General features: G+C 36.4%; 1 long non-coding RNA gene across 1 annotated transcript; it reads left to right on the top strand.

Annotated features, from left to right (window-relative positions):
* Positions 1 to 27,807, top strand: LOC141542951 (uncharacterized). The gene is made up of 4 exons (XR_012482282.1): positions 1 to 521; positions 5,944 to 6,089; positions 26,181 to 26,250; positions 27,642 to 27,807. It is a non-coding gene; the product is annotated as an uncharacterized LOC141542951 (long non-coding RNA).

Raw genomic sequence — 27,807 nt, 5'->3', positions numbered from 1 at the left:
TCGTCTTCGAACCTCCGACTTTCTTTCTTGATTAATGAAAACATTCTTGGCAAATGCTTTCGCTCTGGTCCGTCTTACGCTGGTCCAAGAATTTCACCTCTAGCAGTACAATACGAATGCCCCCGGCCGTCCCTCTTAATCATGGCCCTAGTTCCGAAAACCAACAAAATAGAACCGGGGTCCTATTCCATTATTATTAGCTGGGGTATCCAGGCGACTCGGGCCTGCTTTGAACACTCTAATTTTTTCAAAGTAAACACTTCGGGCCCGCGGGACACTCAGCTAAGAGCATCGAGGGGGCCCGAGAGCTGCCTCTGGATTAAGCCTGCTATAATGATTCTTAACCAAGTCCCATACCAACCCTCCTGAGAGGTGGTATCTTTGAACTTTATCACCAATTTACTTTTCTCCTTCTCTCAAGGACATGGCCCTCTTTACAACAGCTCATTTCCTCCTTTGCTCTGGTTTCCACATTCAACACAATTGCTTCCCAATTCATCCAGGAGGTTTTATCTAGTACTGTGAGTTGCCTTTTTAACCCATTTCAATCTACAAACCCCAATTTATTTTCTGCTTTTGGTTAGCACTATTTTATTAACTATCTAATATAAGCTATCTAGTATATGCTATATATAGTATATATTTATCTATGTATATACATATATATACATATATATACATATATATGCATATATATATATATATATATATATATATATATATATATATATATATATATATATACCATAGAGAGACAGAGAGAAGGAAGAGAGATACAGAGGAAGAGATAGAAATATATAGAGAGAAAGAGACCTACAATGACCAAGAGAGAGGAGGAGAAAGAAACCACAAGACAGAGACAGAGAGAGAAAAAGACAGAGATAGAGAGATATACAGAGAAAGACAGAGACACAGAGAAAAAGAGACCATGAGAGAGAGACACAGATAGAGGAGAAAGACAGAAAAGAAACCAAGACAGAGATATATGTAATGTATACTATATATAATATACATATGTATGTATATTACACTGGTAGAACAAATTGGAAAATAAAAATAATAGTCAACATTATTTAGGGCCTTACTATGTGCCAGGAGATCCTTGTGAAAATCCCGGGAGTTAGATATTATTATCCCATTTTGTAATCAAGAAAACTGAAACAATTATAGTTTAAGTGACTTGCTCAGAGTCACACAACTAAAATGTGTCAGAGGCCAGATTTGAAATCAGCTCTTCCTGATTCTAAGCATCAATCATCATAGCATTTATATAGCACTTTAAGGTTTAAAGGAGCTTTGCATATTTTAATCCTCATAATAACTCTGTAAGGAAGATACTCTTATTTCCATGTTACAGATAAGAAAAATGAGGCACAGAGAAGTCAAGACCCACTCAGGGTCACACAGCTAGTAACTATATGAAGCTGAATTTGAACTCAGGTCTTCCTATCCACTGTGCCATTTCACTTCCCTTTAAAAAAAAAAAAAAAAAAAAAAAGGAGGGAGGGAGGGACACCAATAACCAGTATTTTGGCTATTATACCACTTATCATCATCATGGCATGAAAGTAAAGGAGGCCAATATTCCTTTTGACAACACATATGCAATTAAGATTTTGCTATCTATTCTGTAACTTCCCACAATGTCAACACAAACAACTAACAATATTTTTAAAGGCCATGTCATACTATAGAAAAAAGCACCACACCCAGCATCAAAAGACCTGGGTTCAAATCTTGTCTCTGAGACTTTCTATTTATGCAAATTCAAGCACATTGCTTGACTTCTCTGGGCCTCAGTTTGCTTATCTGGAAAATGAATGGATTGGATTGGATGGCCTCTGAGGTCCCTGTCAGCTCTGGCTCTATGGTCCTACAAAGAATAGATTCTTCTTCTTATAACAGAATTCTAATACAGCACCTTCCATTCACTTAATAAATTAATTCTTTTGCTTTTTCTTCTGCCCAGTCCCAATAAAGATAAAGATGCCCATGACAGAAATTACCTGGAAGAATAGGCACATAATTCAGGCCACCCTCCAGGAAGCCAAGATCACATGAAGAGCATGACTAATCTACACTGGACTCCTAGAGAGGGTCACTAGCACATAACTTATAAGATGGCAGCCTGGTGTGGCTCCTTACCCAGAACTTCCATTCTTTTTGTCCTCTGTAAAAATAAGAGAACTAGTACATCAGACCCTTCTAGGGAAAACAGGTAGTCCAATGGCTTTCTCATCTATTACTGCTAAGTGACACAACAGACCCATTGCTGGGCTTGAAGTCAGAAAGATCAGAATTGAAATCCTGACTCAAATTCCTATTGTGTGATCTTAAGAAAGTCATTTACACTATGGATATCAGTTTCTTTATATGGAAAAAGAAGGGACTAGTCTAGTTAACCTCTAAGATCCTTTTTGTCTTTAAAACTATAATACTAAGAGCAGCTAATTGATGTATGGATAAAGCACCAGCCCTGAAGTTAGGAGGATCTGAATCCAAATCTGGCCTTAGACATTTAATACTTCCTGGCTATGTGACTTAACTCCAAATGCCTCAGCAAAAAACAAAACAAAACAAAAACCCTACAATCCTGTGATCTTATGGCCTGCATTCCCATTACATATGCAGACATTGAATAAATGGTGATTGATTGACTGATTCCATTAAGCATTACTACTATGAGGACACTTGTATCTCCCACTTCATCCTTAGTCACTCCTAGGGGTGGTCAATGGGAAGAAATGGTTCACAGATTTAGATCTAAAAGGGACCCCAGAAATCAGTCATTCTGGTTTCATTTTTATAGATAAGAAAACAAGTCCAGCAAGTTCAAGAAAATTGCCAAAGATTACCAAGAAGGGAAACAGTTTCAGATCCCATGCCAAATCCAGTGTTCTTTACATAGTATTATGTTGTCTTTTATCGTAAGTACTGTCTTACATTTTTATATTCAGGGTACTTCCCAATAGCCTGTGGACTGGGAGATCACTGTCCTGGAAAAATAAAAATGGGAACCCATAAGAATCCTCTCTGTGTTCATCTTGGAAAGAACATCACATATGGGTTCAAATTCTGTTTCTGATGCTTACTGTATGGTCTTGTACAGTATTCTCCTGTACAAAAAAAAAAGAGGAGATTAACCAGATCACCTCAAAGGTCCCATCCAATTTTGTCTATGAACCTATGAACTTAAAATGAACAGCATGCAAGTAGAATCCATCAAGCAAAGGGAGATAAAAAACTCTGGTAAGAACAGTAAGTCAGTCTCCAGAATCATCCTGCTGACACTGGCTTTCTGAATCCTGGTTCCCTGCCTGTAGGCTGGCATTCCTGGTTTTGACCTGGAGCTATTATATTCTCTTGGTAGTAAAGCCCCAGCTGCCACCCTAACCCAACTATCAATAGCTCTCCTCTTATAATCCTCCATTTCTTCTGCCCCATCCTTCTTCCTGTGGCTTGTGTCTCCATGATTACAAAAAAAGCTTCTCTAGCCTGGCTCTGTCCAGTCAACTATCTTTCATTAACCCTTGCTTTCCAAGGAGCAGCCCAGCTTTTTTTTTTTTTTTTTTTTTTTTTTTTTTTAGGATGGGGTTAAGTGACTTGTCCACGGTCACACAGCTAGGAAGTGTTAAGTGTCTGACACCAGATTTGAACTCGGGTCCTCCTGAATTCAGGGCTGGTGCTCTATCTACTGCACTACCTAGCTGCCCTTAGCCCAGCTTTCTTACTTGCTCTGCTTCCAATTTTGAGAATGGTTATTTAAATTTCCCCCATTTCATCTAGCCATTCCCCCCAAAATTGATATTCTAAGATATGTATAAAATACTGTAAATTATATATTTATCCATACCTTTCTAATGATGTAAGACTATTAAGTTCAATAAGAGAAACTTGGATTTTTATATATGAAAATAACAGCATTGTATAAATGTAAATTATTATCATTATTTTTCTGAGAAAATTAGAAAAAGGGAATTTCACTTAAGGCTAAGTAAACTGTGTTATTTCACATAAGTTGAAATATGATATCTATTAATAATGTCTTATTGCTTGAATTGAAAATGCATTGATACTATACTTCAAGCTAAGAGTACCTGCCTGAATGAGGGGATTATAGGAGGTATGTAGCAGAAAAATCAATATTTGAAAATACTTTAGCTTTTTCATATTGCCCTGCATTTCTTCAGTGTCCTGGTATTTCATGCACCATTTAAAGCAAGGGTATGGTTTGTTTTGAATTGTCTTTTCTTTGCTGAAATCTCACTAAATTTCAATCCAGATCTGATGAATTATTTACTTCCTATGTGTGATGGTGCATGTTGATATGACTCATGCCAGTGTGGCCATGCTAGAAATGACATCATCTTTTGCTTGCTTCCCTTTGGGGATTCTCCCTTTAATAGGACTCTGATGTCAATATGGTACAAGGGAGAGTATGTTGGATTTGGTGTCAAGAGATTTAGGGTAAACTGCCAGGTCTGCACTTATGCCTGTGTGACCTTGAGAAAATCATTTAAATTCCCTGGTGACTTCATTTGTCTTGTCTATAAGAAGGAGGATCGGTTCAAGAAGACCACTAATGTCCCCTCTAGCTATAGAGTTATGCCCCTATAACTGCTAAGAGGTGAATATCTTACCTACTTCTATGGCTCTGGATTAAGTGAAATACAGCACTCTGGGGGATTCAAGTATTCCTTTCCTATTATAAATTAAGTCCTTCAAGGTACCAATTTACTATTTACTGAATAACTATCAGGGCATGAAATGTTAGTTATAAGAGGCCTTTAGAAAAAGACAGACAGCCACAGAGACAGAATACAGACAGAGACAGACAGACAAAAAGGCACAGAAACAGAGGCAGACACACAGCAAGATAGAAACAGAGAGAGGGGGAGGAGACAGGACGAAGGGGAGGGGAGAATCAGATTCAGATTCAGAGGGCAATGTGTTAGAAGGAATCCACCAATATCTCTTAAATTTATCAAAAGACTTGGGTTTGAATTCAGGTTCTGCCATTTACAACTTTGTGACAAACTCTTTCGATCTCAGTTTTTTCATCTGCAAAATTTCAGGTTTAGACTAGTTAAGTTCCAAGGTCCCTTCCAATTCTAAACCTAAGGTCACGTGATCTCAGTTTTGAGTGGTGCTCTTAAGTGTTTTGTTTTATAAGCTGTTTGAGAGCAGGAATTGTTTCATATGTCTTCAATATCTAGTGTCTGATGATAGATTCTATTGGTTGAGCATTCCCTTTATCACATCAGATACCAACCTAGTAGTAACTTTCTAGATGCATTTTACGAGATTATTTGGGGCTCAGAAAGATTGCCACTCAATTAATCAACAACCATTTTTAAAGTTCTTGCTATATTCCAGACTCTAGAGTCAGAGGTGAGAATGAAATCAGATCTTCTTGATTTCAAAAGCAGCCTTCAATCCATTTTGAATTCATTAAAATTCATTTGAGAAAACTGATTAATACAGCCCATCTATATCAATGATGAAAGGAAGAGCCTTAGACTCAGAGTTGGAAGGGACCATAGAGGCCCTCTAACTCAAAACTACTTACTTTACAAATGAGGAACATGAGATACAGAGTTATTATTTATCCTCAAAGAATATGGATTCAGACATGAGATAAAAATTAGGTCCCAACCATCTCCTACTTCCTAGGGCCAAGAAGGGACCTTACCCGCATCCACCATAAAACCCTACACTGTCACAGCACATCCTACTAAGGAAAACTTAGGGAACAGCATTTTGGGTCCTTGAAGGCCTTATGAAACTCTCATCTGATAGATCTGGTAGATCTGAGATCCCTTGGGGTCACATTATGCTCAGAATCCCATTTTTATTGCAATACTTCCTCTAGAATTTAGAATCTTTGATCTAGAACTAGAAAGGATTTCAGACCTGATCTAATCCATTCCCCACTTTTTATAGATGAAGGAACCAACACCCAGAGAAGAAATGTGATATCTAGCATCACAGGAACACAGGCACTGGAAGAAGGAACCTGAGGTCACCTAGTCCAACTGAGAAAACTGAGTTACAAAAAGAAAAAGCAGTTTTCCAAGGTCACATAAATAGTAAGTGGTGGAACCAGTGACAAGGGGAGCCCCGAAACTCTCTCTAAAACTCCTTGAAGGAGAGATTCTCCTTGAATCTTGGCCTCTGTAAAAGACCCTGCCCAAGGGAAACAGGACAAAGAGCTTCATTCTATTATCTAGGTAGGGCTAGTTCCATTGAATTGGAGATTAATTGAGAAACACATTTAATTCTAAGATTCTCTATTCAAATTCCAGCTCAAGCTGCATTTACCAGTCTCCATCAAGAGCAAACCCCAGCTTGTAGATAAAATGAGCCAACTTGGGGCTCAGTCCTTGCAGAGGACCTAATATGCCAAGGAATCTCTCTCCCTGGCATAGCAACAACCTTTGCCTGCTGAAATGATATTCTTTTTCAGTGTTACCCTCTATCTTCCTCACCTATTTCCCTAAACCAGACTTTTTACCTCTCTGTTGGGATTTCTCTACTAGAAACATTACTTCTCTGTCAGACCTTGCCACTAAGAAATTCAATCTTTCTATTCATGCATAGCAAAGGCTGATTTCCCAATGCCAATAATAAACTTTTTTTTTTACCACTCTAGCTTTTTGGATTCATAAATTCCTTTACAACGGACCTCTGTGCCACGAGAAGGGGGTTACCACAACTCCCTGCCATGTGCCAAATCCTAGGGTGATTCAGGGGAGCCAAACTCCTTCATTTGGTTCCCTGACCGGGAACACTAAAATCTAAACCTCATCATTTTGATTCCATGATCAGTAACCCCAAAATCTAGACCTCAACACCAGGACTTTAACCTAGGTTCTCTTTCTACTACCAGCATCCCAATAGCATTTGAAAATATTCAGTATTAAGATCATAAAGAGTTGCAAAGCTAAGCACTAGATCAGTTTTAATGTTGTATTAGATAATATGAAGGAAATCTGAGCTAAATTCAAGAACAACCCTGGAAGTGAATCAATGGGAGCTGAGGTTGAAGATGCTCCACTGGACATAAGTCCTTGTAACCTTAGTCTTTCCCTGAATGTGCTCAAAGTCATGCTTTATATGGATGGAAAAACCATTCTCTTATCCTTAATGTCTCAATGATTTGAGTCTACTTGGGCCTTTAATTAACATGTGATTGGTCCTGGGCTCATAATCATCTATACTTGGCTAAGAATGTTATGAAAAATTATTACTGAATTTTGAGCTAACTCATGGTGATGAATGGTCTTTGAATGTGAATGTGAAATGCAGATACAAAAACTAAAGGGCAAAAAGAAAGCAAGCATTCTTCTGGGCCTTAGACATTCAGTACTACATAAGACCCACCAGCTTACATCGCCTTTGAATGGCCTAAAGCCCAGAATCTCTTGGCAGTTGTTTTAGGGCATGGTTGTTAGGTTATATTACTATAGCAATGTGTCTAGGATTTGAAGAGAAACTGGGGAAAAGGTTACAAGGATGGCTTGAAGAATAAATAGTGGATTCTCCAACCTTATTTCCACACATAGTTATTTTTTTCTCTCAATGGTATTTTATTTTTCCAATTACAGGTAAGACAGTTTTCAACATTCATTTTGTAAAATTTTGAGCTCCAAATTTTTTCTCCCTCTCCCTTAACTTTTTCCTCCCCAACACTGAAAGCAACATGATATATATTATACATGCACAATTGTTTTAAACATATTTCCATATTAGTCATGTTGTAAAAGAAAAACAGAACAAAAGGGGAAAACCATGAGCAAGAAAAAGCTAAGAAAATAAAAGGTTAAAAATAGTATGCTTTGATTTGCATTCAGTCTCCATTGTTCTATCTCTGGATGTTGATGGTATTTTCCATCCCAAGTCTATTGGAATTTTCTTGGATCACTATATTACTGAGAAGAGCTAAGTCTATGATAGTTTATCATTACACAATGTTGCTCTTATTTGAATACAAAGCTATTCTAAGCATGAAACTCCTGCTTCCAATCTGATCATTACCCAGAACTGTCAGTTATCTAAAAGGAGGGAAGAAGGGATAGGGGAAGGAGAGGAAGGGAGGGAGGAGGAGAGGGAGGGAGGGAGGGAGGGAGGAAGGGAGGAAGGAAGGAAGGAAAAAAGGGAGGAGGGAAGGGAGGAGGGAATGGAGGAGGGAAGGAGGAAAGGAAGGAAGGAAGGGAAGGAAGGAAGGAAGGAAGGGAAGGAGTGAAAGAGAAGGGAAAGGAGGAAGGAAGAGAGGAGGGAAGGAAGGAGAGAAGGAAGGAGAGAAGGGAGGAGGGAAGGAAGGAGGGAAGGGTAGAGGGAAGGAGGGAAGGAAGGAGGGAAGGAGGAAGAGAGAGAGAGAGGGAAAGAGGGAAGAAGGGAAGGAATAAAGGAGGGAGGGAAGAAGAGAGGGAGAGAGGGAGGGAGGGAAGAAAAAAGGGTGGATGGATGGATTTATTTTTACTGTGCTAAGTGGTTGGGATACCAATAAAAAGCAAACAAACAAAAAGACCGAACTTTCCCTCAAGGAACTTACATTTTAATGGGGCTAGACAGCATGCAAAAAGAAGCTGAAAGGGGGCTGCTAGATGGTGCAGTAAATAGACCAGTAGCCCTGAAGTTAAGAGGACCTGAGTTCAAATTTAGCCTCACACCCTTAACGCTAACCATGAGACCTGTCCAAGTCATTTAGTGCAATTGTCTTGGGAAAAAAAGATAAAAGAAGAAACTGAAACGGGATGTTGGAAGGGAAATGAAGGTATCCAGCATTGGAGGGGAGGCAGGGTAGAGGGCGTGGGAAAAGGGCATGGTTTTGAAGGCCAAATATCAAGAGCAGATCTAGGAATGAATGTTAGTCTTCCACAAAATGAATGCCCCAGAAGTGACCTACCAATGACAGAAGAGGTTAGATAGTGGAAACAGTGACATTCGAGGGTAAATAAGAAAATTAAAGCCAAAATTTGAACTCAGTTCCTCTGATACTATAATGCATCACTATTTCTGCTATCACATAGTACGTACAAGGCCTGAACCTCCTCTTCTTCACAAAATGGAAACCCCCAAAAGATCTCACCAATGGAAAAGGGGGGCAAATATTATAGAAGGATATTCCAGGTTAAGAAGGTAATAGATATTATTGGATGTTCCAGTACTTGAAGAAGCCTCAAGTACTGGGCAGAGAAGAAAATAGTAGTTTGATTATTTCAGTTGAATTTCATTCTTTGTGATCCTAGTTGGGGTTTTCTTAGCAAAGGTACAGAAATGCTTTGCCTGTTCAGCTCATTTTACATCTGAGGAAACTGAAACTAACAGGATCACATAGCTACTATCTGAGACTAGATTTGAACTCAGGCCTTCCTAACTCTAGCCAAGACAGACACTATTCACACCACAACCTAATTGCTCATTGATAGAGATAAGTTCTATCTTTGGATGGTTTAAAATGAAATAAAAATGTCAGGGTGAATTTAGTTCCACTTAGAAAAAAAGTAAATAATATCATGATCTTTCATTTTCCCTTTGATCTCTGAAAATATATTGATCTAATCCATGATTATACTGATATAAGGAACTTCCTGAGAAAAAGCTATTTCTGTGCCCCTGAGTATCTACAGCATCTTATTCACAGAGAACTACCTAGGTCACTGAGAATTTAAGTTATTGCCTTAGGCATGCATAGCCATGCCAACATACTTTGTAGTTGTGAGATTGATTTTATTTTTACCCTAACACCAAAATTTTATATTTGTTCCCTTATATTTTATTTAATCCAGTATTCTACCAGCCGTTTTTAAATGGGAGTTGATTAATTTTTTTTTAAAAATTATGTTGTATAAATGAGGTGTTTCAGGCCAATTCCAATAGTCTTGTGATGGAGAGAACCATATGCATTCAGAAAGAGGACTATGGGACTGAATGTGGATCACAACATAGTATTTTCACCTTTTTTGTTGTTGCTTGCTTTTTTTTTCTTTCTCATTTTTTTTTCTTTTTGATCTGATTTTTCTTGTGCAGCATGATAAATATGTAAATATGTTTAGAAGAATTGCATATATTTAACCTATGGATTACTTGATGCCTAGTGGCTAGGGAGCAGAAGGAGGAAGGGAGAAAATTTTGGAAAACAAGGGTTTGCAAGATTGAGTGTTGAAAACTATCTTTGCATGTATTTTGAAAACTAAAAGCTATTATCAAAATAAAAAATAAAATTTTATAAAGAAGGTGAATAAAATAAAAATATGTTGTAATAATTACAATTGTTTAGACAATTGGGGTTGAGTGACTTGGCTAGAGTCACACAGCTAGTAAGTGTTTAAGACTAGATTTGAAGTAAGGTCCTCCTAATTCCAGAGCCAGTATTTTATCCATGGCATCACCTAGCTTTTCTGGTAACTATAATTCATTGTTATTATAGTTTCCTTTAAAATCATATATATTTTGTTTTATGGATTTAAATACACTAATCTAAGAATTGGTTCACAGATTTCACCAGATTGCCATTTGGATCCACATTATAAAAAGAGGTTAAAAATTCCTTTTTATGAATATTGATTTTGTCATCCAGCAGTCACAACTCTAACATTTCTAATGATAGTCCCATAGATTTAGAAATGGAAAGGACTTAAAGTTCACTTAGTCCAACTTCATTTCCTCATCTCTACAGGAAAGGACACTGAAACCCAAAAAAGTAGTGACTGACCTAAGATCATACAATTTAATATAATTAATAAGATCAAAGCTAGAATTGTGATTTAGTTCCTCTGATGGTAAAAATCCATCACTGTTTCCAATGTCCCACAGTGCCTATAAGCATATTAGTAACCCCTCCTAGAATTGTCATCAGCAAATGTGATGTGTGTCATCATTGTCCTTATCAAAGTCACTAATAAAGTGTCGTATAGAACAGAGCCAAGTACATATCCCTGAAGCATTTGACTGGATGCCTCTTTTCTTTTTTCTTTTTTTTTTTTAATATTTTAATAGTTTTTATTTTCCAGATATATGCATGGGTAATTTTACAATATTGACAATTGCCAAACCTTTTGTTCTAATTTTTCTCCTCCTTCCCCCCCCAGATGGCAGGTTGATCAATACATGTTAAATATGTTAGAGTATAAATTAAATGCAATATATGTATACATGTCCAGAAGTTGTTTTGCTGTACAAAAAGAATTGAACTTGGAGATAGTGTACAATTAGCCTGTGAAGGAAATCCAAAATGCAGGCGTACAAAATTAGAAGGATTGGGAATTCTATGTAGTGGTTCATAATCATCTCCTAGAGTTCTTTTGCTGGATGTAGCTGGTTCAGTTCATTACTTTTCAATGGTGGCTGACATGGCACCACTAATGAATTCTTTGGATCTAATCATCCAAATAATTCTTAATCTTTTTAATTGTACCAGCCCACATGTCATGAATTCCCTTCACTTGAATAACTCGAGATTCAATTTCTTGATGCCTTTTTAAGCACATTTCTTTCACCATTGTTTTTCTTTGCATATTTCTCTGATTTGTTCTTCTCATTGTTCATTTCTTCAATAGCAATGCTGCCCAAAAAAAATCAGCGTATTTCATGGAAATATCCTTGTACAAGACCTTTGAGACAGACGCAGGCTAAGGAGATAAATATTAATAATGAATATATCTTGAATCTTAATTCAACAAAAACAGTTTACTTGTGTCACACCTAAGTTCTTGATTCTTCCTAATAATATTCATGAAACTTCTAAGTTCATAAGAGGAACTCCAATAAACTATATTAAATATAAATTATAGCAGCAAGGTAGTATCTTTTCTTGAGATAACCTCTATCTGAGAGGCAGCACAATATTTGGGAGAAGAAGCTAGCCTCAGAGCCAGGAAAGCTTGAGTTCAATTATGTGTTCTGACACATAATTGTCAGGTTATCCTGGGCAACTCATTTAACTTGGTGCCCCAAAGAAATGCAGAGAAGATATCAACTGATCATTGGTAGAAGTCCCTCCTTAAGAATTTCCTACAGTAGATGGATCACATGCTCAATTTTTAAAAATTGTATTATTGAACAGTGGTTAAAGTAACTGCTTTCTGTTGAGAAAGCAAGTTAACTTTTCCTCTATAGGAGAAACGTAAAATTGTAGGAGATAGGCTATATACAATCTACAACACTTCTGGGTATAGCCCAAATCAGATCAAAATGTAATTTGTAAATATTTAATAAAATAAAAATAATAGAACATAGATAATATTAATATATAGCTTTATATGATTTATAGTTGTAAGTTACTTGGCTTTTCTATTTAAATTTGATAGGACTATTCCATAAGATCAAAGAAATCAGTCATCATAACTTCAGAAGGAGACAATACAGTAGGAATGGTATGTGCCTTGTCCAGTCCCATACAATTTCAATTACCTCAACTAGGTCTCTGTATTTTGAGAAGTTTTCATTCTATAGAATTTATTATTCTTAGAAATTATAAGTACTTGGTATGCCTAGTTTGTGCTGTAAAAATAAGCATTAACACTGGTATTGAATGCAAGTTCATAAAAATTCTTATTGAAAAAATGAACAAAAAGTTCTTGATAAGAAATTTCTTGTCTGTGTACTTTTACCTGAGAATGGGAATGGGTGGGGGGAAGCATGGGGGACATCTGATAAATTGGGATTACAGAATGGGGAGAGGCACCCAACATTCTGATAAGTTGGAATGGGGAGAGGCACCCAAATTTCTGATGTCTAAGATAGGTCTTTCTTCTTATCTGGATCATCATGATTAGGAAGGAGGGATAGTACTGCAGTATTGACCAGTACAATTAGGAACCGAAGCAGAACAATTCAAAGAGATCAAGGCAGGACAACTTAGGGAAACTGAGTCAGGACAATAAAAGATAATTGTGGCACAACAGTCTAAGCTCTAAAAGCTAAAAACTTCAAAAAAGAAGTTGTTAAGCACCTACTATGTGCTAGGCATATTATTTCATTTGATACAACTCTGGTACTAATATTATCCCCATTTTACAATTATGGAAATAGAATCCAACAGAGGTTAATTGTCACACAACTAGTGCATATCTGAGGCCAGTTCCAAGTTAAATTTCTTATACATCTCAACTAGCTGCCTCAACTAGGTGCCAACTGTCTGGAAAAACAGTCATGCTCACCTCAACATTGGAATACAGTACATCAGACTTATAGATAGACTAATGGACCTAACTGTAACTTCACAGAATTGCAGAATCAAAGATGTGGAAGGAACCCTCAGAAGCCGTCCTATAAAAACCACTGACAGAAAGTCATCTACCTATGTCTTTAAGAAACATAATGACCTGAGTTCAAATCTAGCCTCAGACACTTGACACAAATTGTGTGACCCTGGGCAAGTCATTTAATCCCAATTGCCTAAAAATAAATAAACATACAAAGAAACAAAAATCTAGTGACAGGAACCTTACTATCTCCCGAGAGAACCCATTCATTCTATTAGAACAATTTTACTTTTCTCATTTTGAGAGAATGATTTTAAGAATAAAAAGTCTTCTATTTTTTCCTAAGTAGCTATTTGAGAAAATAAATGGGTCCCAAATATCATTTTCTTTCAAGAGGATTCTCAGGGAGGCTATAATCCTACAAGATCTCTCACCTGACCCTTTCAGGTAATAGACAATGCTAAAATAGAATTGATGAATATGCCCTTTACATATTTATGCATATTTAATTTGTACATGACTTTTAATGTTTCAGCCTGGAAGTTCTGTGGGTTGCTTCAGAGCATATCTCACAGAAATATCTGATAATTCTAAAATTAAAGAGTTAAATGCTTAGTAAGAACCAAAGAATTATCCTAAAATGTGAAAAGATGTTTCGGCAGGATTTTGGCCCTGGTAACCAATGGAAAGTGTTTGCTAATTTTTATAAAAATATTTCCTCTCTTGTATTACGCTATAGAGTGTGTAGACAATAGTCTTGCCATTCCCACAATCACAGGTTACTGATAAGGCAGAGAAATTTCCACACACTGTTTTCCAGGGGGACCCTGCTTCTGTCATTCCATTCCAGTATAGAAAAAGATGAGGGAAGGTGAGCGTGGGGGAGGAGGCAGGGAAACACTGCATACAATCGTTTTATAATCCATCTTTCCCATACTTGAAAAAGTTTTGCATTATTAATGTAATGAGACTAGTTAGAACTGGAAAAGGACAATAGGACAGTGGGGTCCATGGTTGAGGAAGCTATTGAATGATTTTTTGGAGAAGTCAATAGCTGTTGCGTTAGGACACAGAGATATTTACAATATTTCTAAACTGGAATTTAACCTGACAGGATGTTAATGAAAAGTAAATATGCACATGAATTGTCTTTTCTCCCTCACCACTACTACAATAATATTCCTGTTCCCAGTCTCCATAGTCAGTCTTGCTGCTACAATTCTCTTACTGATTTTTGCTTTGTATACACTTGGTGTTTATTAAATGTTTGTTGAACTGAATTTAATTGTGTTGAAATGACCCTATGGCTATTGGTGAATATATTTCAGCTGCTAGAGGTAATTCTATTTATTATAAAATAGAATTTAGATTTAATTACTGGGCCTAGGATTAAGAACAGGTACTATTGCTAAAACATGCTGGAAATAAAAGAACTTAAGCATGTAACATATTTCAAAGTCAAGATGTTTCAAATTCCATGACAGTAATTTAAACTTGTTAATGATTGGAAGATATACAGCAAAAAGCCAAACCAAGTATTTAAATATTCTGGGAATGATAAATGGCTTCAAGTCATACAATCTATAGAAAAAAGCTGAAAATCACTCAAAGGGCTATTATGAAGAGAGGTAAAGTGGACCTAAGCTAAGAGCACCTCATTATGAAGAATTCTCTAAGACAATAGAAGATGTCATCAGAGAGGTGTATGAAAGATGAACCAATCTCATAGAAGAGAATGACAGATGAGGGAAGTGAAAGAGAAAGGGGGAAAGAAAGAAGAGGAAGAGGAAGGGGGATCCTAATCTCATATATATACATATATACCCTGCATATATAATCTCTAACTATACATATTCTGTGTATATATATATTCTTTATATATTCTCTTGTGTATATATGTATATATTCTGCATGTATATATACAGAGATCTATACACATGTGTCTCACATATACACAATATACACATATATATTTACTTATTCTTCTCTTTCCTTACTTTACAAGACCTGCAAACAAATGGACTGACTAACTATAAGGAGATAAGTATGTAGTCTATATTTAAACTTACCCATATTGTGGATGAAAGGAGGGAATGGATCTTTGCCTGGGAAAGACTGGCCATTCTTTGGCTATAAATAGCCATGTGAAACAAAGACTGTATCAAAATAGTTCTTTACTTCTAAACATAATGAGAATGAAGGTTAAGACCAAAGAGAAAATGTATAAATGGTGGAATACCTTGCACTGACTAGACTTCATCTTGAGTGATGTATTCTTCTTGCTTAGCTATTATAATACAGGGATTTATTCTATAATTCCTTCGCTAGGTGGCGCAGTGGATAGAGCACCAGCCCTGAATTCAGGAGGACCCGAGTTCAAATCTGATCTCAGACACTTAACACTTTCTAGCTGTATGACTCTGGGCAAGTCACTTAACCCCAGCCTCAGGGGGGGAAAAAAAAAAAAAAAAAAAAACCTTTCCAGACGAATTAACTGTGAAATTAGCCTAGGTCATTGTTATTATGTCTCTGTGAGTCTGTTATATATAGCTATATTATATCTGTGTATAAGCTATATAATATATATATATATATACATACCCATAGATACAAATATAGCTATATTTTAACATCTTTAACATCCTATGTAATGCTCCAGTTCTTTATGCCAACATTATGTGTAGTTCATAGAACTTTCAAACCACCATCATTTATTAAAATATAGATAGTAATAATGACAAATATCCCTTGTCCTCAGCAAAGATGCTAGTATCAAAAGCAAATGGCTGTTTCCCATCCTTTCTTTTTTTTTCAGAATATTCCACAAAGCAGCTCCAAGATTGTTTGAATCACTTAATCCAAAAGCTCCTAAAGAACTTAAACAGATGATTTCTGCCAATTTACTACAGAACTCACTCCCTTATACCTACCCAATCACATCAGGGGTAAACTAGATTCAGACCCTGCTCCATACCCATCTGCAGTGAGAGACCTAGCTTCAGAACCAACTACCCAGTCCCACCCTAGGAGCAGATGGGAATGTGATTAAATCCTTACATCCTTGGCCCTTGCCTGCAAGTCAAGTCCACAAGCATTTGAATTAGTACTATATGTCAAGCATTGTACTAAGTGCTGAAGATACAAAAAAGGTCCCTGTTTTTACCTTTCTCAACTTAAAAGGAGAAGATGACATGGAAACAATTGTATGGTAACAAGTTATGTACTATTTAGAATAAAATGACGATATCTCAAAGGGATGGCTATGAACAATAAGAAAAGATAGCAACAGTCAATGTTGGTGGAGCTGTGAAATCTGAGATTATCTTTAATTTATGATCATATATATGCATATATATGCGCATAGGAATTATTTATATATACTTAGTTGAATATTGTCTGCCCCATTACACTGTAAACTTCTTGTGATTAGGAATTGTTTTTTGCCCTTCTTTATAACCATCTGCTGAGCACAGTATTTGGCACATAGCAGTTACTTAGTAAATGCTTATTGGCTTTACTTAATCTCAAAATAACTATCTGAATAACAGTTGCTATTATCTTTCCCATTTTTCAGATGAATCAAGAATCTGAACCTTAGATAAGTCAAATGATTTGGCCAGGATCATAGATATAGTAAATATTTGAGTGTAATGATCTTCTCTAAATTATAATCTTCTCTGGGAGTAGGTTTCTTGGGGGGCTTCTGGAGGCAGCCTTCGTTTCAGTTCATTGTAATAATCACCTCAAATGCAGCCAGGAGTTAAAGTCCAAATCCTTTATTGTGTCCTTCAAAGTCTTGAACTTCAGCCCCTAGCGCCCTCCAAATATCTCCAGCCAGCACAAAGGTGGAATATGGAATGAATTTGTCTCCACCTCTGAGACCACCTCTGTGTGTTTGGCCCTGAGAGCTTCTTGCTTATATGCTGTACACTTGAGTATACTCTAATCGTTACATCACTAGGAAACCATTATTTGTTGTAGGATTAAATCAATGCTAAATTAGATTTAACAATTGTCTCCTCAATTCCACTTAGTACCTTGTTTCAAGTTCTGGCCCATAACATCTCCTTGTACGATCAGATCAATCATATTGAACCATGCTAAATTAGATAATTATTGTCTCTATCAATTCCACTGTCTTAGTACCTTATAAGAATCATAACATTTCCTGATTTCTTTTGATTTATTTTAGAGCATAGGTGATCATGACCTCCCTGACTTCTCAAGGAGGTAAGAACACACAAAAAGAAGGTGATCACACCTTCCCTGACTGCTCAAAAAAAGGAGTGAAAACACCATAAAAAGAGGTGATCACGCCCTCCCTAACATTTCAAGAAGGGAGATGAAAACATTAGAGGAAATGGGAAATCAAATCAGATTAGTGGTTCTGAAGAGGCTCACTTGAAACAAGTATACATAAATCCATCAATATGGGAGGTATTACACATAATTACATAAATTACATAAGCACATAGTAACATAATACAAACACATAGTAACATAATACAGACTAGTAGTGATGTAACAAGTAACATCAATCAACATGAGGAATTATACATGTGATAAGTCTTAGAAATAGTCCAAAAGGAATCTATTGTCCATTAGTTCATGTGTCAGGAATCCAATAATTCCTGCAAGCTTTGAAGTCCTGCAATAGTCTCATCTTGTGTTAGGGAATCCAATGATTCCTGATGGTTTTCAAGTCCTGCAGCAGTTTCATTATCAGCCATGCTCTTTCAGTGTAGATGTTTCTTAGATCTCCTTTGTTTCAAGATTTTTCTCTTTTTCTGTCTCTCTCTGATGGACAAGGCAAATACAACTCGTTGGCACCCATCTTGTTTCTTCTCCATACAAGCAAACCCTCTCTCCCAAGCAGTTAACCTTTCTAATTCCCTTCTATTTACCACTTTCTAGATCTCTCCTCATCACCTGGTAATTACATTGGAACTGTTTGCACTGGGGACTGCCCTGTTGGTTTAAAAAGCCTGTATTCTCCCCAATTGTAATCCTTTTCTGTTATCTGAAGACTCTCTGGATGTAAACTCAGCTGCCATCATGCACCACCTATCTTTTGTATGATATCTTGGGGCTGGGCCCTGCCTCTCATTTCCCTGGATCATTACGTTCAGAGGCCCAGAGGAAGCCCTTGTGGCATTTTGGATATGGGGTTTTAGGTCTTCTTTCACCCTGTCCTCTCAGTCTATCTCTATATATACACTGAGGTCTTAGATGTCCAACTTTTCCACATTGAAAGCATCAACGAGTTTCTCTAGAAGTCCCTTGCCAAGATGGACCCTGTCTTTCCATGTTCATTAGAGTCTGGGTATAATAAGCATTTGTGCCCACTATGGCACAGCATTTTATGATCTCCTCTAAAGGAGCATCTTTGTGAATTCCCCATATAATTCTTCTGCAAACCTCATTAGCATTTTCCTTAGCCAGATGTCTGGTCATTATTTCTGTAACTGCATTTTCTCCAATGGTTCATGTGACAGCTGCTTGCAAAAGTCCCACAAAATCTGCAACAGGTTCATTGGGACCTTGCTCTATTTTTGTGAAGGCTTCCCCTGATCTTTTTGTCCAGGGAGGGAACCCCGAGCTTTTGTTGCAGCAGTAGTGATCTGTTCATAAGCTGTTGTGAGGTAATTAATCTGTTCTGAATTCTCTCCATACTGACCTTCACCTGCTAGTTGGTCAAATGTGATTTGTGCATTAATTACTGTTTGCCTATTGCATCTGGCATGAATCCTACATAATTCATGATACTCCAAAAGCCACAACAAGTTTTGTCCAGGTTCTAAACATGTCCTTGATATGGATTTCCAATCACTAGGGGTTAGGATTTCATAAGCCAAACTATCTAGTAACATCTTAACATAAGACAATATAGTCCCAGAAAGAGTGCAACCCTTTTTCAAATCCTTAATTTTTTCCAGATCAAAAGGAGTGTATCTTCTCCTTTGTTTACCTGAAAAGTCAAGCTCTTCAATCACAGGGTTTGCATTTATTTTTAAATCAGATATATCCTGTCCTTCTCTCTTAGCCTTGACCAATGCCTTTTGTAATCTTGTCATAGGCTTCTTTATAGGAGGTCCTGAATGTGTTACTGCCTCTCCCCCTCCTCTTTTTCCTTCCATCCATGAAGGTTTAGTTGAGGGAGGGAGGTCAGAGGATGGGGAATGCTCCTGTTGTGAAGTGCCACACTCAGAATTTTACTTAACTCCATTCTTATCTGATTCTTCATCCTTTTCAAATAGTTTAGTTGGCACCTTCCCCTCCTGATCTTTCTTATTCTATTCTTATTCTAGTACTTATATAATTTCTTGAAGCCAGTTGTATTAAATTGTATGCATAAAGTGTATCTTTGGAAATTGAGTTGGATTGGAATTGTAGTATGCACCTAGTTGCTCTCCTACTAATTTCACTCATCTAGATCCAATTCTTTTTCCTTAGAGAACCAAGGAGATGTACTTTACAGTATCTAAAAGTTCAGTGATCTCCCAAATTATAATCAAACCTTGGCTTTTCATAAGTCTGACGATGTTCTCTACACATTTTCCTTGAAGAGGAAAAGAAGGCTGTTTTCTAAACATCTGTCCCATTTTAGCTGAAATACTAGTTTAGCCCTTTAACAAAGTTTCCTTGTTTATTTTTGTACTCACCCTAATTTCTGGGTCATGGAGACTTTTCCACTGAAATCAGGATCAGAGGCTTTTCCACTGAAATCAGGGTCAGAGGCTTTTCCACTAAAATTAGGATCGTGTCTGTCTCATGTTCGGGCACCAAAATGTAATGTTCTTCTCTAAATTATAATCTTCTCTGGAGCAGGTTTCTTGGGGGGCTTCTAAAGTGCAGTGAGTGAAGTCTCCAATCTAGATCAGCAAAACAGAAGTCCTAGACAAAGGATCTTTCTTTTGTAGCCTATATAGCAATGCTATATAGGAACTGAGCTAAATTGTGAGTCAAAATTCCATGAAATGGGGAGGAGGGTTGGCTAAGAAAGTGTGCCCCTAAGATGCTGATGAAAATGTTTGCATGTTTGTTCTTACTATATATTTTAAGTAAATAGCCTTTTGTAAAGCTTTTTCTGGGGAGAAAAAAAAGTTGGCTTCTAAATTTGCTAGAAGTATACTTCATTTGAGGAAAGAAATGAAGTAGCCAGACAAAATCAGTTCTGTAGTAGTAATAGTTTTTGATTTATATTCCAAATGAGTATGTTACCAATTGTCCTTGACTTACTACTTTGTCTGCTATTAATTTAAGGACACTTCTGCCCCTACTCTCTTTTGTCAAAAGATCAATAATAAAAAATTAAAAAAAAAAATCTATAATCATCGAAAAACTTTTAATAGATGGCAATAATGTTTAAAATTGTGATAATGTTTAAAATAATGAATTAAATATTTTTAAAATAAAATCTCCCTTCTAAATCTGATTAAAGCAAGTTTTTTAAAATGTGTATTTCAGGGCAGCTCAGGAGTTCAGTGGATAAAGCACCAGTCCTGAAGTCAGGAGGACCTGAGTCTAAATCTGGTCTCAAACACTTAACACTTCTTAGCTGTGTGACCCTGGGCAAGTCACTTAACTCCAATTGCTTTAGCAAAAAAAAAAAAAAAATGCATATTTGCATGTATCCTCCTCTGAAAATATGTTTGCTCTAAACTGCTTATTCCATTTTATACTTTCCTATAATATTCCTCATTTCTCTTTTAATTATTCTTTAAAAAGAAATACAACCCAAGGCAGCTAATTGGTGTAGTGGATAGCACACCAGCCCTGAAGTCAGGAGGACCTGAGTTCAAATATGACATCAGGCACTTAACACACTTCCTAGCTGTGTGACCTAGGCAAGTCACTTAACCCCAATTGCCTCAGCCAAAGAAAATAAATGCAATCTTCTTATATGTTGCTTAAATGGATTTTTTTCCATTTAAATTAATAACTTTTACTTGTGATAATTTGTATTTTTGGTTCTTCCCATAGTCTCAATCTTTTTTTCTAGTGTTGAAAACTTACATTGTCTGGATCTACTCATGGATGAAGATATCAACTTTTTACTATATACAGATACATATTAATAGAAAATTACTATCATCTTATTTTTATTCAGTTGGTTGAGATTCTCTTATGTACAGATCAGAGTTTTAACTAGGTTGGGACAATTAGGCTACTGACTTAGGGCACTAGAACATAGAATATGCAAAATATTTTATAAGGCTAGTTCCCTATCCACTGTTGCTCCCTGATGTCATGGGATTTCCTCCATGTAGCACTAGCCTTAGGTATTCCTGGAGTTTTCATCCACAAGGACCAATTTTCTGACTCTATAGACTATTTATTCCCCCTCCTCCACCTTGGACCTTTGATTTAGGATCTATAGACTGCTTTGGCTGATTTGTTGTGATCATTATTGTGGCCATTGTCTTGTATTCTCTAACTCCAAAACTGATAGTTAAGACTTTGATTTAGCATGTTATCTGATGCATAGAAAGCTTGGCAGAAGACAGAAAATGAAAACATCATTCTCTTCCTTCAGAGACCATACTATCTAATTGAGAAGATAAAATATGTAAAAAAAAAAAAAAAAATGACTTGCAAACGCTTAACAAAGCAAATCAGTATGTAATTACTAAAAAAAAAAAAAAAAAATGGAAAATAAAGGAGTGAGTTTAATCAGAGGGCTTACCAAGGGCATGAGTGTGACAGTTTTGTCACAAGGTTGGTTTAAGCAATGATGACAGTATAAAGAATAAATATGGGCAAGTACCTGCCCATTAGTTCATGCTAAGTTGCAAAGATAGATGATAGAGATAAAAATAGAGTATTTAGAAAGCATTTGCAACGTGTCAAACACTGTGCTAAGTGCTCTACTCTCAAAGAATTTGCATTGTAATTGGAGAAGAGAAAACAAAAGAAGGAGGAAGGAAGAGTGAAGGGAACTTTCAGGGGCAAAGGAGAGGGTGAAAAAGTAGGGCTGAGAATGAAGTGAACACTAGGGCTGGGAATCTTCAAGAGAATGGATAATAACTCACCCTGCAGGCCATAGCATCAGGGCACCTGTAGCTCAACAAGGCTTAAGGTGGAGAAGGGCAATAGATCCCAGAATGAGCTAGACCTGATATTAAGGTGAATTTAAGTGATGTGAAGGTTAACTTAATAATTTCCATAAGAACTAGGGAATAAATTCATTCTTCTGTTACAGGACATTTTAAGATATTGTTCATCTATTTTAGAACCAGATTATTAGTATATAGAATCCCATTGATCGGGGTTTAGGTTTAGGGTGGTCAGGGAACCAAATGATGATATTAGATTCAGGGAACCAAAATGAAATTAGGGTTCCTGGTGGTCAGAGAGTTAAATTATGAGCTCTAGTGGCAGGTTCAGGGTTCAGGGAACCAAATGGAGAGATTTGGCTCCCCTACACCCCCCTTGGGATTCGGCGCATGAATAGGGAGTTTGGGGAATTTATGAACCCAAAAATTAGATTGGTAAAAGAGATTTATTATAGGCATTGGGAAGTCAGCCTTTGCTATGCATGAATAGAAAGGCTTTATTCCTTCGTGGCAAAGTCCTGATAGGAAAGTATAGTCGTGGAGGAGTCCTGGCAGAAAAGTAAATTTTTTAGTAGAGAAATCCCAACATGGGGCATAAACTCTTGTTAGGGAAGTAGGTGAGGGAGAGAGGGTAATGCTAGAAGAGAATATCTCAGTGGGCAGAGGCTTGCTATGCTAAGGATGGCATGTTAGCTCCTCTGCAAAGAGAGGGTTAAAATTGGATCTTTTATAATAGAAGTCTTGGCTACAAGCCAAGCCTGCTCCATGGGGTCTGGGTTTTCAGTTTGAGCTGGAATTGAATAGAAAATCTTCAGTTGAATAGGGTTGGAATTCTTTAGCTCAGGATTCAACCAGCTTTATGTAAAAAACCACTTTATCTGATTCCCTGGGGTGGTCTGGCACAGGGGCAGGGTTGAAGGAGAATCTCTCCTAGGAGCTTCAAGTGCTTTACCTCATGGCTCATTCCCAAAGTTAGAGAGAGAGAAAGAGAAAGAGTTTGGGGGCTCCCCCCATCACCATATGAGAAATTTCCTCTGCTGATATGTATAGAGAACTACACTATAAGTGATCATTTTAGAGAATTTCTTGGGTATGATAGAGGTCAAATAACTTACTTGCCCAAGGTCACACAACTAGTAAGTATGTTTTTGGAGGTAGGATTTAAATTCAAGTCTTCTTCCTCCTTCTCTCTCTCTCTCTCTCTCTCTCTCTCTCTCTCTCTCTCTCTCTCTCTCTCTCTCTCTTCTCTCTCTCTCTGTCTCTCTCTCTTTTCTTTCTTTCTCTCCACCCCTTACCTTTCTGCTACTGCTTTTCAGTCTCCTTTGCCGGTTCATTATACATATGGCCCTGATGATGGATTTTTCCCAAGAGTGTTGTATACCCCCTACTCTTCCATCTCTATATTGAGTGTTTAAACTGAGGCCTATGAATTTGGGAATATATATATGCTAATACAAACATATAAGTAGATGAGATAGATAGAACATATGTAGATCAGTCATATCTAATTCTTCATGATCCCATTTGGGGTTTTCTTGGGAAAATATAGGAGTGATTTTCCCTGTCCTTTAGCTCATTTTATATTATAGATAAGAAAACTGAAGTAAACAGGGTAAAATGACTTGCCCAGGAAAACATAATTAGTTTCCAATGCCAAATTTGAATTCAGATCTTCCCGAACTCTGGTCTGGCACTCTAATTGCCTCATGTATGTATGTGTGTATATGTGTGTGTGTATGTGGATGTGTATACACACACACACACACACACACCACACACACACACACACACACATATATATATATATACATACATACATATATATATACATACATACATACATATACATATATATATATATACACACAATATACATAAATATACGTATACATAGATACATAAATAATGTACATACATAGATTCATAGATATAAATACAATAACAACATTCTGAGATATTCAGATTCCCAAAATGATTTGTGACATGAGATAGTTTAAGAATATTTACTACATTCTTTGACCTTTTCAGATTACATGGATATAATTATTAGCTTTATACAGATGACTCATATATCTGCATCTCTCACTCTGATGTCTCCCCTGAAGTCATTCCCAAAGGATTACTTGCCAACTGAAATTTTTAGACTTAAAGATGTCCCAGAGGCATCTTAAATTCAGCATATCTACAACTGTTCTCACTATTTCTTCCCCTCAACCCTCTTCTCCTCCAGACTTCACTATTTCTGTCAAGGTCACCAGTGTTGTAGTGACCAACCCCTGTTCATATTCTTGTAATTTTATAAATTCTCTCTTATAATTTTATATGTTCACTCTCTCACCCTGACAAAACCAATCATTAGTGAAAACTTGCCGTTTCTCCTCCCACTTATATCACTCCCATCCAATATCTCTATATTCCTATAACTACAGTCTTAGGTCAGACTCTCATCCCCAATGCACATAGAGGTTTGCAACAGTTCTCTAGTTCTGCTCTACCTAGACACCCTGAATCATCCCAGGATTAAGGGAGCATTCCAATAGGCAATATAATTGAGACAAAATTCCCTTGAGCAAATCAAATTAGGTGAAGTTTAGGAATAGCATAAAATTTATCCAACTGTTAAGAACACTTCATTCAACATTCCAAATTAGGTTAGAATGAAAACATATACTGATTTACTAATCGTAAACTAAAATGATAGAGGGAAGAAGAAATGATAGATGAAAGAACTGAGTCAAGAAAAGTTAAGACTTATCTGTAGAAAATTGGAAATTGATCTGGCATTGAGGAGGGAGCAGTGTCCTAACACCTTCCTCCATTCATTGTAAGCTAGTTTTCCCAGAAAGATGACAAAGCTGTCTAGGAAGAGTTAATTAGCCAAAGGAGCTAAAGTGTCAACTGTACTGCCCTTGACTAGATATATAGCTAGATATCACAGTAAGTAGAGGTGGACCTGAGGTTCAGAGAAACCTAAGTTTAAACCTATTTTTTTGACTCTTACTAGCCATGTAAACTTAGACAAGGTATTTTATTTCTCCCTGGCTTTATTTCCTCATTTGTAAAATGGGATACTAATAACATCTACTTCCCAAAGTTGTTGTGAAGATCAGATAAGATAATATTTGTAAAGCGCTTTGCAAACCTTAAAGTGATATAGTCAGTCTAATCATGTGGTATCCTCCAGATTTGGTGCCTTAAAGGCCACCATCACACCCTTGCTCACATTTCCAAATGGAAATGCCTTTCTATCTAATTATTGAACTGTTTCTTTTTTCTATTCTTTGTTTTAAGGGATGAATCTCAAGAGGAGCAAGTGGGAATGATATATAGGGAAGTATGAAAACAAATATCAATTAAAAAAAGTTTTAAAGGAGATTTGCCCATGAACACAATTAGAGACAGAACAGACGTCCTGACTCCTAGGCACAGTTCTCTTTCTATCACAATATGCTGGTCCTATTACTGATCAATAAACCACTTAATGGAAGGCATTAGTGCTTATGTACTCACTCATCAGTTTTCATCATTTCTCTCTATTATTTTCTATCAGCACCAACAATACCTGCATCAACAGTAAAGGTCTTTCACCTATGCAGCCTCCATTGGATACGCCAATTCCTAGTTCTTAACAGCCTTTTTCCAGGGGTTTTCCAGTCTTCTATCTGTTCTTTGGAACTTTTCATGGTATACAATGTGGGTGTTTCAGAGGAATGAATTGGAGGGGATCCAAAGAAAATATTTCTACACACATTTATTGTTATTGCTCACTGAAATATCATTTTCCTAGAAAAATATGACAGATGGGCAGCAATGCCACATTAAACTACTGATGAAATTGAGCATGGGATAATGTTTACTTACCTTTCTTGTACATTTATTAAGCTTGATTTTTGTTAAGTACTTATCTATCTTGTAGTGATCTATATCCATGAGAGGCAACTTGATACTGTGAATAGAGTGCTGAAGTTGGAATCAGGAAGAGCAAGGTAAGAAAGCCAAATTAAATAATTACCAATTATGTGACTGTGCAATATATTCATTTTCTCTGAACCTCACTTTCCTCATCTGTTAATATCAATATAAATTATTGTTGTAATTGTTGTGTTATTGTATTGTAATATTTTGGATAACAACACAAATGAAATATTTCAAAATTTCAAAATATATAAAAATATGAGCTATTATTGTTTTTATCACATTATCATCTTTTTAAATGAAGTTCAGAATGAAGCAGTCCTGAGATAAGTCATTATCCTGCTATTATTTCATTATATTTAATATTCTATGAACTGGGGAAGCTAGGTGGCACAGTGGATAGAGCAGCAACCTGAATGCAAATCCAGCCTCAAATATTTACTGGTTATATGTCCCTAAGAAAGTCATATAAACTTCATTGTATCTACCTCCCCAAAAAAATTCATACACACACATACACATATATATGTATAAATATGTATTATCATACATACATATATAAATACATTCTATGGAGTATTGAACAGGTAGATAAAAACACTGCTATGTATATCTGAATACATTTGGATGTGAACTCATCCTTTGTAAGCACATTGAAAGTATATTTGTCTCAGCTCCATTAGCAGACAGGATAAGAGGAATGCCATGAACTTCATCCTATTCTACATGATTCTGCTCTCTTCTATATTTTGAAACTTGTTTGTTTGGTTTTTTTTTTAAATTTTATTCAATGTAGTTTGGAGACTAAGTATTTGGTATAGCAACACCTATTTAAAACACTGCATTTAAACTTTTATGGATAATCTGTTTGGAACAATCTATGAAATCATGGAGTACTGTCCAAAGTCATACTATACCAAGTTATACAATAATACAGGGTCCTTATATTTGTGATTTGATGTGACCTTAAAACAAGCAAATTGTAAAATCAATTTGTAAGAAGCAAATAATTTTCTATTTACTATACTACAAAATCAGAACTGTCTTTTAGGAGAAAAGGAATAAGATCTTGAATATCAAGTATTTGAAAAAGTAGCCACCTTTTAGTCATATGTTTAAGGAAGAAATGATACTTCTTTTTACCAGAAACAACAATACTGAAAATTTTGACAAAAATGTTGAATTATATTTAAAATAAAGTCACATATGAGATATCTTGAAACTGAAGAAAAGTTCAGAAACTAGCAGTGTGACAGTGACCATCTTTCTCATCATCACATATTTATTTCACAGTAGAAGTGACAACTCAAGTCTTCAGCAACTTAGCTAAACTTTTCAATAAATCTAAAAAACCTTCACACTTCTAAAGTTATATCTGAGAGAGACTTCTTTGTGCCATATCTTTTATCCTTTTCTCTCTTTTTTATGTCTCATTCTCCATCACTGTCTGTCTTGTTTCCAGGAACTTCCCAGAGCTGTCTGCCCAACTTGTTACATTATCTTTGGAATCGGAGAAGGTGTCAGCAGAATGGTAAAAGAGAAGGCGTGGAATGTTCAATTTCTAAAATAGCAGCTCTTCACAATGTTTCCTAGAACACAGAGCTGTCAGAACACTAATACCAGACAAC

Source organism: Sminthopsis crassicaudata, chromosome 5, assembly GCF_048593235.1.
Source record: "Sminthopsis crassicaudata isolate SCR6 chromosome 5, ASM4859323v1, whole genome shotgun sequence".
NCBI lineage: Eukaryota > Metazoa > Chordata > Mammalia > Dasyuromorphia > Dasyuridae > Sminthopsis > Sminthopsis crassicaudata.
Note: the sequence above shows the minus strand (reverse complement) of the source record. Positions and strands in the feature narration are given on the sequence as shown.